The 17,313-nt window shown below is 34.9% G+C and overlaps 1 protein-coding gene across 5 annotated transcripts in view; it reads left to right on the top strand.

The window, feature by feature from the left end:
* Window positions 1-17,313, top strand: part of NRIP1 (nuclear receptor interacting protein 1) — an 84,410-nt gene that overhangs the window by 33,078 nt on the left and 34,019 nt on the right. For all 5 annotated transcript variants that reach the window (XM_033128505.1, XM_033128515.1, XM_033128496.1 and 2 more), the window contains one exon: window positions 7,105-7,228. The gene's annotated coding sequence lies outside the window, so the exon portion shown is untranslated. The remainder of the gene's footprint in view (window positions 1-7,104; window positions 7,229-17,313) is intronic.

Genomic DNA, 17,313 nt, shown 5'->3' on the forward strand with positions numbered 1-17,313 from the left:
TATACTATAAGGATCCAATTTCTTTTTCCCCCCAAATGAATAACCAGTTGTTTCAGCACTATTGAATGAGTCTTCCTTTCTTCAGTGACCTGCAATCAACTTTTGTCAAATATCATTTTTCATATGTTTGAAGGTCTGTTTCTTCTCTAGCAGTCAATTTGTCTCTTTTCCCTGAGCTTACTAATTGGTACAGCTTTATAATAAGTCTCAGTATAGTAGGGCAAGGTTCCTGCTTTATTCTTTTTCTGGTTGCATGGCTTTTCTGTTATGGACTTTTTTTGCTGCTCCATTATAAAGTTAGAATCAACTTATAAACCTTTTGGATTTCAGTTGACATCACATTAAATATACTGGTTCAACTTGGATAGAATTGTCATTTTATGATATTGAGTATCAAGAACAAAGTACGTCATCCCACTTATTTAGGTTGTATTTAATGTCTTCCAATATATTTTCTTCATATAGTATGGCAATATTTGCAAGTTACTTTTAATCTTTGGCTGTGTTTTATTGTTGGATATTTTTAAAGTGTTATTTTCTGTTTGTTACTGGTATGTAAAATCACAGTTGATTTTTAAATAGCGCTTTCTTTATGTTTAACCACAATGAATTAAACACTAACAAACCTGTTCAAATAAATGTGAGACATGCTCACAAGCAAATGAATAAGATTAGAAGTCCAAGTTTTTACCCTGAAATTACTTTTGATGTTTTAATAAATGCTATGTGAAAAGTCATCTTTTTTACAACTTCATTGGGATATAATTCATATACAATAAAATTTACCCATTTGAAGTGTTCTTTATAGTCACACAGGTGTGCAATGAACACCACCATCTAATTTTTGAACATGACCCTGAAAAGGAACCTCATACCCATTGTTACTCACCCCTCATTCCCTTCCTCCTCCAATCCCAGCCCTAGGCAACTGCTAATCTACTTTCCGTCTCTGAACTTGCCTATTCTGGACATTTCACATAAATGAAATCATACCGTGCATGGTATGTGTGTGTCTATGTGTATGTGTATGTTTGACTTCCTTCTCTCAGCTTAATGATTATTAAGGTTCATCTGTGTTGTAGCATGTATCAGTACTTCATTCCTTTTTATAGTTGAATAATATTCTATTGTGTTGGAAATACCACATTTTGTTTATTCATCACTTAGGTTGTTTCCAGTTTGGGCTGTTATGAATAATGCTGTTATGAGTATGTGTAGACAGATTGTTGTGTAGATACAGGTTTTGATTCCCCTTCTGTTTATACCTAGGAGTAAGAATTTTGGTGTTATATGATAATTCTATGTTTAACATTTTAAGGAACTGCCAAATTGTTTTTCTGAGCAGTTGTACCATTTTATATTTCCACCAGCAGTGTATCAGAGAGGTGAATAGTGATCTTAAATCTACTTTTTGCATTCTCCAAAGAGTAATTGTTATACTTTAGGTTTATCTTAAGTCATGATTATTTTAAATAATGAGAGAAATGACAACTTATTTTACATCATATTCATTTTAAAACAATTTATGATTCTGTAGTGAACATATTTTAATTTTTTTATAGCTTTATTGAGGTATAATTTACATACCATACAATTCAACCATTTTAAGTGATCAGTATGATGATGTTAAGTCAATTTATGCAGAGATGTGCAACCATCGCCACAGTCCAGTGTTAGAACATTTTCATCACTGGAAAGAGTTCCTTTATGCTCATTGCAGTCAATTTCGCTTCCCTTCTCCTGTCCCAGGAGATGATCTGCTTTCCTTCCCTGTAAGTTTGGCTTTTCTAGACATTTCACATATAAATGGGATCATACAAATAATCTTTTGTATCTAGCTTCTTTCACTAAGCATTGTTTCTGAGGTTCATCTCTGTTGCATGAATTATTAGTTCATTTCTTTTTGTTGTTGTTACCATTTTATGCTTCTCCTTTCACCAGTTGATGGATATTTGGATTGTTTACAATTTGGGGCTATTATGATTGATGCTGCTGTGATCATTTGTTTTCATTGCTCTTGGTTTAGATACCCAGGAGTGAAATAGCTGAGTCATAGCTGAGTGGTTAAGTGTATATGTTTAACATTTTAAGAAACTGCCGTACCTTTTTCCAAAGTGGCTACATTCTCATCAACAGTGGATGAGTGTTTCTGTTTCTCCCTCTCCTCCCCAACCTTTGAATATTTTTAGCCTTTAAAAAAAAATTGCAGCTGTCCTACTGGGTGTGTAGTAGAATACCATTTCGGTTTTATATGCATGTCTGTAATAGATAGTGATGATGACCATCTTTTTGTGTGCTTACTAAGTGTTCATGTATCATTGGTGAAATGTCTTCGAATGTTTAGGCCATTTTTTAAAATTGTTCTTTTTATTCTGGAGGTCCAATGGTCTTAATATGCTGGATACCATTTCTTTATCATGTTTATGATTTCCAAATATTTTCTCGTATTCTGGGGCTTCTTTTTTTATCTAAATTGTGTCTTTTGAAGAATTTGAAGTCCATTTTTTTTTTTTAAAGAGATTGTACTTTTGTTGTTCGTATTTAAGAATTCTTTTCCTAACCTAAGGTCACAAGATTTCATTCCTATGCCTTCTAGAAGTTTTGGTTCTTTCTTCAAACTGTGGTCCATTTGAGTTACTATTTTTATATGTTGTGAGAGAAAGGTATTATTTAATGAATTAATTAATTAATTATGTGAATATCCAACGATTTCAAAACCATTTATTAAAAACATTATTCTTTCCCCATTGAATTGACAAGGCACATTTGTCAAAAATCAAATAGCTATGAATGTGAGAGTTTATTTTGGATTCTGTCCTGTTTATGTCAATGTATATGCCAGTATCACGCTGTGTTTGGTTATTACAGCTTTATAATAAATTTTTAAATTAGGTAGTTTAAGTCCTGTAATGTTAATCTTTTTCAATATTGTTTTGTATATTCTAAGGCCTTTATACTTTTATGTGTATCTTAGGACCAATTTCTACAAAAACAAAAAAAAAAAAAGAAAAAAGCACAATAAGATTTTGTTATATCAATTTGGGGATAATTGTTGTCTTTACAATATTGAGTCTTCAAGTCCATGAACACGGAATGTATTTTTATTTAGATCTTCTTTAATTTCTTTTAACAGTATTTTGTAGTTTTCAGTGTAGAGATTTTACACTTCCTTTGTTAAATTTACTCTTAAGTCTCTTACTCTTTTTGCCACTATCGTGAGTAGAATTTTTAAATTTTTAATGTTGGATTATTTCTAGTATATAGAAATGCAGTTAATTTTTGTATATGGATCTTGTATCCTGCAACTTTTCTAAACTTTCTCATTAATGTTAGTAGCTTTTTTGTAGATTCCTTAGGATTAACTACGTACAAAATAATGTTGCCTGCAAATAAAGACAGTTATCACTTCTTTTTCAATCTATGTGTGTTTATATTTCTTGCCTGATTGCAGTGAGTAGGCTCTGGCACAGTGCTCAGTAGTGGTAACTAGACTAGAGCAGACATCCTTGCTTATTTCCCACTATTGGAGGATGAAGCATTCAGTCTTTCTCCATTAAGTTTGGTGTTGGTTTTGGCATTCCTCCCAGAAAGGAAGTGTTCTTGTCACATTAAAACAATCATTTCATGTTATATACTTTATTCATACACTAACAAACAAGAACAACATGAGTATCTCAATAGATGCAGATAAAAAAAATCAAAGAAACAGAAAAGAAATGAAACAATGAGTTTTAAACAAAGTAAGAGGTAGAGAGGAAGCTACTTTACATAAAGTGATGAGAAAAAGCTTCTCTGAGGAAATGACATTTAAGCTGATATTTAAACAACCTGAGAGCCTAGTCCGTCAGCACTTGGGATTGCCCGTGATTTGTTCACTTTGTAATTCCAACACCTAGCACAGGTGCCTCGTCCCTACAATTTGTTTAACAAATGAAGTTTTGTTTCTTGCTTTCTTCACATCCTAGTCTGATCATTTTACCATGACTGTCGTCAAATATTTTTTGAAAACATGTATCTTAATGATTGTATAATATTCTACAGTGTAATTATAACAAAGTTATTTAAATGTTTTCTTATTCACAGACATGCTTCCTTCATGATTCAAAACACATCTAGCACATTCAGTGTCATTGACTTGGATTTAAGGCCAATTTACCCACTTATTAATATAAGGCAGTTTTCAAACATTTATCTGAGAGAATATTTTATACTTTGCTAATTTTATTTAAATGTTGTTTTTATTTATATTTCATGTGATCATATGTTTAGTTCAAAAGGGTTAAAACAGTGCTTTAATATTAGAGACCAACCATTAAAACAATTCTAGAATGTGACCAAATATCAGACATAAATTGTGGACTCTGGAGATTTTTAACTCTTTACATGGAAAATGTAGACTCTTGAACTTCGTGTACCATTGCCAAGTGTTTTGCACTACCTGAATTGAGAGACCATTGTAGGTGGATAGTCGTAGGGAAAAGTCAGGATTTATATTCCTGAGAACTGCCAAGGCCCGTCTTTGTTTCAAGGAAAATATGCCAGAGTTTGAATTCTACTTTAAATTCTTAATAGTTTTGTGATTTGGAGTAACTTAAACTCATTTTACTCATCTATAAAGTGAGGGTGTGATATTCATAATAGTCATCGCATAGGGTTATTTCAAAGATCACGTATGGACAGGGCTTAGCACAATGTCTGACGCACAGTAACTGCCCAGGTAGTGAGAGCTGTCATTATCCGTAAGTCTCACAGGTAGTCCTGCGAGTGTGAAGAGGGGTAGCTGGGAGGGTTCCGAGTGCTTCAAGGCCTTAGCAGCAGATACCAGCTTGTTACTAATGTTCTCCTGAAGATGTTTTCTTTTATTCTCATCAAGAGTCAGTCATTTTCTTCATTGAATATGCCTTGTTTGGAGACTCTTTCTTATCTGCACACATACAAAAAGAAAAAAAAAATTGGACCCAAAAGTTAGTATTTCAAAGTACCAGTAAGTTAGATCTCTTGATATCAACTTGTAGGTCACTCTTTGAAACATTCATAAACGTAGTTATGATTATTTTCTTTTTTCAACTTTAAAAGATAATACTTTTTTATTTGTCAAGAAGGAAAATTAACTGAAAGCTAAACAATTAAATTCTAGTTGAATTTCAGTGGTTTAGTAGGTAAGGTAGACAAGGGGTAGGGTTTGCCTTGGGTGTAGCTTCTGAGGTTGGGTGCTGGGGATTTAGAAAATTCCCAAGGCCCCTGGTGCATTTTAATAGGAACACTAATATGATTTGTAAATACGGTTATTTTTAAATTCATGTGTAAATTACTGCCTTCTAGTTACAAATCATCAATGATTGTTGCCTACTTCTCTTTGAATTCCTGTCAGAATACATAGTCAAGGCCCAATTTGAGTATAGAATATATAATTTTGGGGCATGACACTTAACCAGCCCTGCATGTTGTCTGTTTCCCCTCTAGAAAATGGGATAATGTGTTTTCTGCTCGTTTCACTGAGTTATGGAGATAAAATTGGGTCATATCCATGAAAGTGCTTTGTAACTGGTAACGCATGTAGCTTACTAATTATTATTCCGGTTCAACCTGTCAGATCTGCCCTTTTCTCACAACTGTTTGATAGCTTGTTTGTGGGGGGTGACATGACAGCCCAGAATTCTGTAATGTGTGCTACCTCTTTAGGCGTCCTTGTTTTATGCGTGTACTAGGGAGTGGACAGTTGTAGACTGTTGCTATTTTCATTGTCTAATTTGTCCTTTTTATTACAAAAGTAATACATGTTTACTGTAAAGAAACTAGAAAATACAAACTAGCAAAAAGGAAAAATAAAAATTACCTCCTAATGCAGAAATAATTGCTACATTTATTCTTGTATATTTTTGAAACAAAAATTCAATTATATGGAACATAATGTTCTGTTTCCTATTTTTATCACTTAATATGTAATGTTACGTGGAATGATATACTATAGTTTTCTTATATATTTTAATGACTTCCATAATTTATTTAATTAGTTCCAAACATTTTTATTTTGACACATAATGGCTATTTGAAATTTTTTCACTATTAGAAATAATGCATCTAATAACATTCTTATGGCTAAATATTTGTACATACCCTCATGTTTTTTTCATTAGGATAAATCCTAGACTTGGAATTACTACATAAAGGAGCATATAGAAATTTTAGAAATTTGATTTTTTACAGCTTTATTGAGGTGTAATTGACCTATAATAAACACATATTTAAGGTTATAATTTGATAAGTTGTGACATGTTTATACCTTTCTCATCACACAATTAAGATAGTGCTCTTTTGTAATCCCTCCCTCCTGTACCTTCTTATCCCTCCATCCCCAGGCAACCACTGATCTGTTTTCTCTCCCTGTTGATTAATTTGCATTTTCTACAATTTTATGGAAATAGAATCACACACTGTGTGTTCCTTTTTGTGTGGTGTTTTGCACTCAGCATAATTCATTTTGTAATTTATCCATGTTGTTTATATCAGTAGTGTTTCCTCTTTTGTCGCTGAGTAGTCAGCATTCCATTGTATGGGCATACCATAATTCATTCACTTATTGATAGGGATTTGAGTTGTTTCCAATTTTTGGCTATTAAAAATAAAGCTGCTTTGGACATTGGTGTACAAGTCTTTGTATGAACATAAGACATTTGATATTATAAATTTTGTGCTGAAAAGGTTACATAGTAGCATTTTGAAACAAAAAGCTTACTATGAAAGAGACGATAGCTTTTTTCCTTTTTTTTCCAGATGTTATTTAATTAAATTAATTTGATGGAAATTTGAAATTAACAAAGATTAATAAGTGTATCATCATAGCAACCCTAAACCTTTTTTAGTTTGTTTTCTTGAAGCATCTACTTTTATCAAGTTAATATATGTTTAGAAAGCAAAGATCTGTTGCTTTGCTTTAGTGAACAATTTATATTTCATAAACAATTCCTATTTTTGTCAAATAAAGACTTCTGCATTGAACTTGAACAGGAAAAAAATACTGGAAAAACCTGACAGAAATTCACAAAGCATATTCCAGAATCTGGTTTGAAATAGATGCCAAACTATCTTTTTTCTTTTCTTAAGATGCACCCTAGACTGAAGGAGGAGCGGGGAATCTGAAGACTCCAGATGACATCAGAGCTACTTTTCAACGGCCTTCTCAGTTTCCTTTCTCAGAAAGCAGAGACTCAAACCTTGGAGACAGACGGTGAGAATATTTTTCCTGAGTTTTTAAGGCTTAATCAGTTGTGATTTTAATATATTTCAGAAAATCCTTTCTTAGTTATAAATTAACTTGTAATCACCAGATTTGTAGATTGTGTTTTATCTGTGCAAATTATTTCATTAGGCAATGTGGTTTTTTTCAAAAAGTAAGTAAAATAACAATTCTATAGTCAAGGAATATACAGGGATAAATATAAATAAATAAATTTAATCAAATAATAGAAAGCGGTTAAATGCCATAAAAAAACACAAAAAGTATTCTTGAGAATTCAAAGGTGTAGATTACTTCTAGAGAGTGGTTGGGAATCTTGAAAAAAGAAGTAGTATTCGTGTTGATGATGCTTAGTTTTTACCAAAAAAACAGAAAAAATGGATAGTTAATGTTAATGCCAAACCTGAAATAATCTGATTTCAGATAAAAAGTTAATTATTGTTTTGAGGGAAAATAGGAGCATGTTTGGTTATTGTGGGTTTATTATAGTCTAAGTCAGTGATTACTTTTTGAATTATATAAAATAGTTACCTCTTACACTACAAGTAGTATGTTAGCATTTCTAAGAAATGATAAAATCATCTGATTAACACAGTAGGTGGGTAATGCAACAGAAAGAGATGACTGAGTGGTTAATTCTACTTGGATTAACACTCTTGTTTTCTAGTATAGGTACAGCCTATAATGAATTTGTCATGTCTTAAGCTCTTGGACCTTATGCTGCGTACGCCTGGGCAGAAGCACTCCAAGTAACCGGGGAAAAGACAGTGATTGATTATTGTGCTTATCATTAGTTGTGAAGAGTTTACTTCAGTTACCTAGCTGAAAACTGGGCAGAAGAGAGATAGCAGGTAGAATATCCTAAACTTCACAGTGTTTCAGTGGGCCATGATGTTTCAAAAGGGGAATGGCAGTTTTGAGCCAAACTTCTTCTTTATTGTAGGCATCATGTGGTTGGCACAGGGATATTACTCCCTTTTCTTCACTATTCTGATTATTAAAAAAAACAGTGGTAAAGTTATTTTAATCATTCTACTTTTATTTTCATCACTCTGCTTATTCTTTCTTGTAATTTCAGCAAGAAAATCTTTAAAATATTATATTTGTTAGACTATAAAATTATTAGTAATTATTTGGTTGCTAGTCATTCTTCATATATTCAGATATCAATTCTTTCTCTAAATTGATATTTTAAACCAACCAGACTTTTATTTGCAAATATTGAGCATTCTTTCAGTTATAATTATGTGTTAATGATTGATAGTCCAAAATGTGCTTTTATATTTGATGAAACACATGTGATGTTGAATCCCAGTTCGCAACTTCTGATTTCGTTAAAATGAAAATTACAGCCATATACATTCCTGTTACTCTGAAGATACAGTTTGTTGTTGTTCTTAATTTGTCAACACCCTTGTTTTACTAAGTAACCAATGACAACTTATGACAGTTGGATAAATAAATTGTAGATAGCCAGCTGGTAAATATACATAGCCAATAAGTTGTCCTTGAAAAATGATCAAATTTAGATATTTCTGCCAGATAGAAAAAGGGACAGATTACTTAGAATGTACAGTGAACAACTTTGAAAGCATATAGAAATGAATTATTAGTGATATGTCATTTACATACATTTTAAAGTATTTCAAGATTTTAAAAGTGAATATGTTAAGTGTGTGTTTTCTTAAATGTGTTTTGTTAAACAGTTCTTCCCTTTGAATGAGGAGCCCGTGGTCACATAAGTTTGGAGGCGTTGAATCATAATCCTTTCAGTAGGCCTTCCATTAGCCAGTGGACTGGCAGTCTCCAGATGGAGTATCGTGTGTGTGTGTGTGTGTGTGTGTGTGTGTCTGTGTGTGTGTGTCTGTGTAGATATATCTATATCTATCTCAGGATACTAGTATTCAGTAGAATACAGTTGAAGACTCTGAACTAATATTTTTCATGAGGTTTTACTATAGTTTGTCTGTCATTCAGCTAAACTCCGAAAACAGCCACATTGTATATTTAAGTATAGTAATGGACATCTAAATGAGAGGCTAAAGAGGATGACTAAGAAAAAAGGACAAGAAGTTGATGAAATGAATATTGCAAACCATGTAACGCATGAAGTGTTTATGAAGTTTCTTAGGCCAGATTCCCTTGCTCGCTTGGTAGCTCCCCCCTTTTAGAAGAAATAGTCAACCCATATAACTAAAAAATAAAACCACCCTTTATTGTATTTTATAGGAATCCATATACTTTCTATACTCTGAGTGTAACATTTATTAGCTAATTTATATAAATATTGATAATACAAAAAATGGAATAATTTGGGTTGACGTAGATAATTGACTAAATCAATTTAGTTTAAATACTTGAATATACTCATTTTCTTACTAAGTGGAGTTTTTATTGTTTTATCTCATGATTTCTCACTGGGAAGAGTTCTTTATTGTACATTTTTTCCCTAGTTCAATTAAATTGTTGATGACTATTTCAACAGATGGTTTAAGTGTCAAAACTTTTATGTCAGATATAGAAGTAACTGTGTAAGCAGACAAAAATGGCCAGTGATTCAGCTGGTTCTAACAGATTGAGTTAGCAGGTTGGTAAAGTGAGGCTAATTGTCAAACTTTATAAAACACTCCTCAAAGTAATGTTTTTAATGTAAGAAATAACACTTTAAAAAAAGTGTTGAAACTCCTACACAAAGTTTTTAGTGAGAACATGGTACTAGTGAAACAATCAGTCTAGATCTATCCAGAATCTTGGTCAGTCATTTTAGTTGGAATTAATTGCCATAAATTAACTTTTCTATTTCACTAATGTTTCCCTGGTTTCATGACAACCTGGACAAGAAAATTTGCATGCCCGGCTCAAGTAATTCATTGTTAGTTTCCAACAGGGCTTCCAGCCACTCCTTGTCTTTCCCACGGCTAGCGTCTTGGTTCGGGTTCGTTTCTAACCTGGAGCGCTTGTGTCCTTGCCCCAGTCTCAGAGCCAACAGATCTTCCTAAAACTCGTTTGCTTGTGTTACTTCTCTAATCACAATAATTCAGCAATCCCAATCGCACAATGACCTAGAAAAGTAACAGGCCTTCTTTAATCAATCCTCATTTACTATTACAATGGGGAACATTATTATAATTAACGTTTTTCTGAATGTGGTGTCTTCAAATAATTGATTTTCCTTAAGTCTTTTACTTACTATCTCAACTGATACAAGGAACAGCATTTGTGTGTGTAGGGCGAGGGGGGTGTGGAATTCCCCACTGTACCAAACCTCCGTGTCAACTCCCATAAAAGGTTTCAAATGAAATAATTAAAATAATTTTAAAACACGTTGACCAAAGTGTTAGTTCACTTTCTGTTCTTGCACAGACCCTAGTCTTTTTCTCTTAAATTAACTATGGTGAGCCTAATATTTGCCCTTCAACCATGCGGCCTGCGGTTTGCACAACTGAGGTTAGTGTGATTCCAACAGTAGAGCTTATTACACGTTTTACTTAGTTAACTAGAATTTCCCCATTCTGGATTAGAGATGTACTAGTAATTTTCGAACCCCATTTATTTTTTTTTTGCATCTACGTATAGATAGATTATTGATAATACACGCTGTACAAGCTTCTAGCTTGAAGCCTTTAACTCCCGCTGTTGCAACTACTCCTCCCACCATCTTGCTGCTTGTTCTCTGAGCTTCTCAAAATATGTGTGGTGAAGGGCAGTTTTTGTTTGTTTTTATTTTATTTTTTAAATAAATTACTTTTATGGTATGTTTTTTAAAAGCTTCTACCTACAACAGATTGGGACTTGTAGTTGTATATCTTTTTGCTTAATTTCCAATCTTTCCTCATTAAATTCAACAGGTATCTAATTACTTTGTCAACTTCTGCAAAAGTTTCTAATTACTCTCAATTTGCTTTTTGAGTGAATTACTAAAACTTTCTAAAATGTACTGCATCCTGCTGGGCGATGTTCTTCCCTACAGAAAGGATACTTTTCAGCTTCTTTTCCAATTGTCAAAACCTTGATAGCATATAGGCAATTTACGTGCTACCTCTGCAGAGTAATTTCACTAAGAAAAGCGTTACCTTCCTTTTTAACCATTTTCTGCCCCAGAATGTGCCCTTCCAGGCCTTTCGCACTTTGTTCATGCCTTTCCTCTTAGTAGTTTCTCACTGTGGTGCTGATTATATTTTTCCTGACAGGATTGTGAGCCCACAAAGGGCTGGTTTATCACTTAGTTATTCTTCTGTCTTCAGCTTTTAACACAAGGCAGCTTCTTTATAAATATTTGTGGGTTTGTTAACTTTTGTATGGTAAATTCAAAATAGTAGTGACTGTGTAAGGATGGGAGCTATTTCAGATCTCCTGTAATCTACTAGTCTTTTAAAAAAGATCATTCTTTCCTTTTCCCACTTGGGTCTTGGAGAGATTTCTGCACAGTATTTATCTGGTATAGTTGTAACAGAAATTTTTGAGAATTAGAAACTAGAGATTTTGTTTGAAGATTAAAACCAAGATTGCAGTTCTTGATGCTTTACTTCAGTAGATCAGCAGCAGTTCTCAAACTTTTGGGTCTCGGGACCCCTTTCTACTCTTAAATTATTGAGGACCCAAGAGAGCTTTTGTTTATGATAATCATATCAACTAGTATTTACCATATTAGAAATTTAAACTGAGAAAAACTTTACACTACAAGAATACACAAGGATGTATTCCATTAGCCATCAACACAATGACATATCATGTAGTCTCTGGACAACTCTACTGTACAGTTAGGAGAGAAAGAGACAAAAAGGCAGGTAACGGTTTAGTGTTATGAAAGTAGTCTTGACCTCATGTGCCTCCTGAATGGATCATGGGGACCCTTGGAGTCCCTGGAACACACTTTGAGAATTGCTGTTGTACAGGAATTTACCTGTTACTTGCCAACAGAATATTCTGTATTTGTATGTCAGAAATGTTGTAATCTAGCTTTTGTGTTTGTATATTAGTAAATTGTTGGGTTTTTAAAATATCTGCGAGGCTTATCATGTTACCCACCCTTCTATTAATGTCTAGACATAGAATGTGCTGGAACCTATTACCAGTGTTGGCTTGGCTGCTAGAAGACAGAGATGCTTACTCAAGGAGAAGTCATTTTATTTGTGGATACTTGGTAAGGTCATTCCTAGTTGTGCCCTGTCAGTACCCTGGCTTTCAAGTGCTAGCCCTTTTCATGACTTGTGAAGCTCCAAACACTTCTCCTGTGATGATTCTTCTTACTCCAGGGGGTTTGGAGGGTTGGTCATTTTCTTAATGATTTTAGAGTAAAATTTACTTCTTCTTCTTTTGGGCAGTGAGAAGTCTTCCCTTGGAAATCTTTGCTGCTTCTCTCCTTTGCTTGACCTTCCCCTCCACTTGCTTCAACCTGATCCCTGATGCTGGCTCTCCTTTGCTTAGAGTACAGTCTGCTCTCTGGCAGATAGTTATTTGGCCCTAGTGACTCCTGTTCTTTTCACTCCCACCCTCTTACCTTGGCTGATACTCTGTTAAATTTTTTCTGAGGTCTTAGCAGGACAGTCAGTCCCTAGAGTATTTGACAACTCTCTTCAAATTACATGGGTACTGGGTCTTCCCAGAGAGTTCCGGGAAGGCACTGTGTACCTGTCAGCTACATGGGAATACCAAGATGGCTCCTAGTGCAGACCCTTTCACTGACAGCTCAATATTATTTTTACTTATGGTCTTTTTATTGTGTAGTGGTGTCACTGTGTGAGCTGTAATTTAGGGATTTAGCATTATGAGTGATAAACTAGAACCCCAAAGCTGATAAAATATTTTTGTGTGTGTGTCCTAACGTAGTAGGTGTTCAATAAATGGCTGAGTTATTTTGTTCTGATTAGTGTTTGTTGATGAAACTCTTAGCTCCAGCAATCACATTGTGGTTTAAGCCAGACCTTTCGTATAGCGAAGGAAGATACGCCACCACGTCCGTCATTCAGAAAAGGTACACGTAGCCGCCGTAATAAGCAAAATCCTCACCTGATACTTAAGGAAGATTATTATTTGAAATGTCAACTATTCAAATACCCATCAGAATCTGATTCTAACTCTTTGTTAAATACCTCTACATGATTTCTTAGTTTTCTTCAAACTTTGTACATCATGTCAACATACTGTTTTACAAATGTAGGCTTAAGATACAGTATTTATTTTCATCATTTTTGATTTAATGAGTTTGCTATTAAAAGTACCCTATTTTATAACACCATTTTTGTTACACAAATTGCTATGTAAATATTCCAATCAGCCTTTACTGTTTTTCGGAGTTATCTTCTTCTTCAACTCTCCTTCCCTTGCTTATTTTGACTGTTTTCTTCTCTGCACTAATTGGTCTCAGTTTCTTCTCCCCTCCAAGCCATCAACAACTCTACAGCTTCTGTTTTTGTTTTTTGTTTTTGTAACATGCATTTAATCATATCACTGCCTGTAAACCTTCCCCTGCCCACCAGATAAAGGCCAGCTCTTCGGCATGGCCTTGAATCGAAGTCCTTGCTCCCAAGTGAGTTTCCAGCCTAATCTCTAGTCACATTGGCCACCCCCTTCCTGTATCACACACTCAGCCCTTCCCTGCCTGAGTGCTATTTCTGTCACCTGCAATGGCTGCCTTTCTGTGCTGCTCGTCCTCATTTTTTTAACCATCACTGACCACCACCTAGGGCACATACACTTATGAACCTAAAACCTAGTTACTGCCCTCTCTGCGTTCCTAGAGCACTTTTTACAGACTCAGCCATAGCATTTAGCACAGGATGTACGCCTGTCTCCTTTTCCATGGTGACTAAAGAAATTCACATGTACTGTTCACTCGTGTGTTATCATCTACTTAGTACGTATTGCTTTACCCTTTTCTTGTCCCATTCGGGAAAATATCTCTAAGTTCAAGTGAATGGAAGTGTGGTTGTTACTCAGCATAATCTCAAATTTACTTAGTCTGTTTTTTAAAAGGGACATCATTTGCAACCCATTGGACTTTAATAAATTCCATATGTTACACTAAATACTCTTTATGGCACTAATCATGACATACCTTATACCTGATGATGATACACTAACATGTCATAGATGGAGATTCACTGATTTTATGATATTGTCTTTTATGCGTTAAAGCTGTTTGTTCCCTTAGACTGTTCTTGAGAGCTATAGCTACTAAATTAAACTTTGAGAGCATTGCCAGGGAAGACTCACACCCTCTGCTGGCATGAATATGTTCTCTTTTGGCCCCTGCATTGGAAATACTACATAAAATAACAAATGCTATGCTGCTCTCTCATAACAAGACTGAAATTGCTTTAGCTTGTTTTACTTATGGTTACTTTTACTCTTCTGATTCTTTTCCCCTTAACAGTGCATCATATTAGGAATAAGGAATTTAGTAAACATATGATGTAATTTTCTATACCTGTTGTAATTTTAGTGAGCTATATGTAATATGTGTGAAGTTTGTGACTTAACCAGCTAAAACTTGATTTAAAAAAGAAATTCTAGAGCTTAATGTTGATGGAAACATTTCCTTACCTTCACCTATCACTATGCTGCAAATCTGAAAGATAACAAATAGAGCTTTAAGTTTTACATTCGCTACACTAAAATATGGACAAGAAAAAAACTGCACCTGAATTCTTTAATAAGCGCGATGGGAGAGCTCCGTTTTGAGGACTAATAGCGGCCCCCTCCTTTTTGATGGCTTGCTTACATAATTTGTTATGAAAGAGTGCTTCTAGGTAAACCATCTCTCCAGAATGCTTGTGATTTGTTCTCTTCTGCTTGGGAAGGGTTAAGAGGAGACAACATCCTGTCAAAGACCTTGTTTTTAATTTTGCTTCTCACACTGGCACAGATCCTGCTAAGAGCAGCCCAGATTAGTTCAGAAAACCTTTGAAGAGATTTAAGATGTCCTTCAGCCAGTTTGAAGGTTTTTGTCTTGCAAATCCAGTACAAGGGCGCCTGCAGGCATCTCGACCCTTGCTGTGCTGCTGATGTAGCTCAAGGTCACACTAACCCGCCCTGTGACATTCAACAACAACAAAAAATTATGCGGTGAAGCTGCTTCAGCATTCAGCCAACCAACAACTTCCTTCAGTGAGGAACTGAGGAAGAAGTCTTTTTTCCCCTTTTTTTTGGGGGGTGGGTTAGGAAGCGGGGGGGCGGGGGGGGGTTGTGAATTTTTGCTGTAGGAAATAATCCCGGATTTCTGGTGTGTGTGATGACAAGGTCATTTCTTAATTAGAACACATGTAAAGAACAAAGCTAAATGGCTTCAAAACAGCTTTGTAGTAGATGGAGAGGATTTAAATTATTTAAAGAGATAGTCACCCACGTATGATGGAAGCTGAGTTCTCAAGGCGTTAACTCCTTCACTTCTGTCTACTTGCCATTTCTTCCTTTGAATTCTTTATGTCTGATTTTAGAAGGTTGCATTCTAAACTTAAGAAAATTTATAAACGCTCATTTTTTTATAAAAGAGGGAAACATAAATCTATTTTCAGATAAACTTTTAATGGAGTTTTCTCCCCGTGATTTTTATCTCCCAGAAATTTTATCAAATGGCTGGACTAGGAACTAGGAATTATAAACTTTTCCCTCTGGTAACTGGTTTATTTAGAATATGTTAGAGGAGGATGAGTAAAGTGCTTCTTTATTGTCTCACCTTCTCTGCCTCACTTTCACCCATTTGTGATGTAGAATTCTAGAGGAATTCTACAATTTACCCCTGCTTCTTTAGAAATTATACTACATATCATTCAAGTTCTCAACTTTTAAAGAAGCGATATAGACGGACACATGCTTTTTTTCTAAGGGAAAATTTGTAAATTTAGTTTGAAATGGACTTTAAGAACGTTGTTTCTGAACACACGTAACTTTGTTCAGGCACAAGGAAACTATGTCCATAAACACTTACTGGCCATATTGGATTCTCTCTCTTTTGTGGGGCTTGTTTCCCCGTTTTGCTCTTCCTTTGTTGCCTGCGGTGCTAACTGCCAAAGACATTGGCTGGATAGAGTCCAAGTGAATTGGCTTCCTCTGCTTGAGACTTAATACATAGCACCTCGAGCTTTAGAGCAGAATAATCTGAGCGAGTAATTTTATAGTTGATATTCTTTATATATATATATCAATATAGAAACACACATTGCAGTTATTCTTTATACATAAAATTACATAGTGTAGAAAACAAATGAACTTCAACATTATAGAATTAGAGTAAGAGTTTTCTCAGAAGTCATACGCAGTTGCTTTCTTAAAGAGATGTTTCCGTAAGCGTGAGTCAAGTAGAGTCAGGGCAAGTACTTTATGAAGATGGATAATATTTTGAATATGATTATTTGAACTGATTTGGGTTTTGGGAGCCACACTTAAATTTGGTGGGATAGCACGATGGATTGCACAACAATTTAGAATTAAATAGACTTATTAGTCTGAAGGATTTTCCTCTTGCCCAGAAACAATTTATTTGGGTCTTCCATGAAAAGTGAAAAGGTATATACACTTTTAGATTATGGGTGTTTTAAAGGATTTTAGGTTTGCAAGAAGAAAATGCTGAAGGGGAAATCTATATGCAAGGAAATGGTTAGTATGATTCTGCGCATCCCTGCCCTTGCCTGGAGTCTGGTATGCCCTTATGTCATGTATGACCCAAGCTCACCTGCTAGTAATTTCTAATTTACTGTCCTAATTCATCGATTTGTTATCACTAATTGTTCTTCATTTACTTCTGTGTAGTTTCCAGTACCTAAAGGGTTGAAAGGTTGCTGTAATTGGCACCCGCAGCTGCTCTTTCTTTTGACAGGGGATAATTTTGCAGCCTCTGCTTTGTGTGACAGCTGCCTAATTGGGCATTCTCCCCTTGTAGCAAGCCTGCCTCCTCCAGCCTCCCTGCTGACAAATGGTGGTGGATTATAGATGAGGACACGCTGACCCATTCGACCTTGCTGAGACAGCGGGGAGGGGCCTCCTGCTACTTCAGGGAAGCTTTAGGTCATTTAGAGGACAAGGTCATGAGCCAGGTGGGGAAATGACATGATATCACATGACAGTAGCCTGATGAC

This window comes from Rhinolophus ferrumequinum, chromosome 2 (genome assembly GCF_004115265.2).
Source record: "Rhinolophus ferrumequinum isolate MPI-CBG mRhiFer1 chromosome 2, mRhiFer1_v1.p, whole genome shotgun sequence".
Lineage (NCBI taxonomy): Eukaryota > Metazoa > Chordata > Mammalia > Chiroptera > Rhinolophidae > Rhinolophus > Rhinolophus ferrumequinum.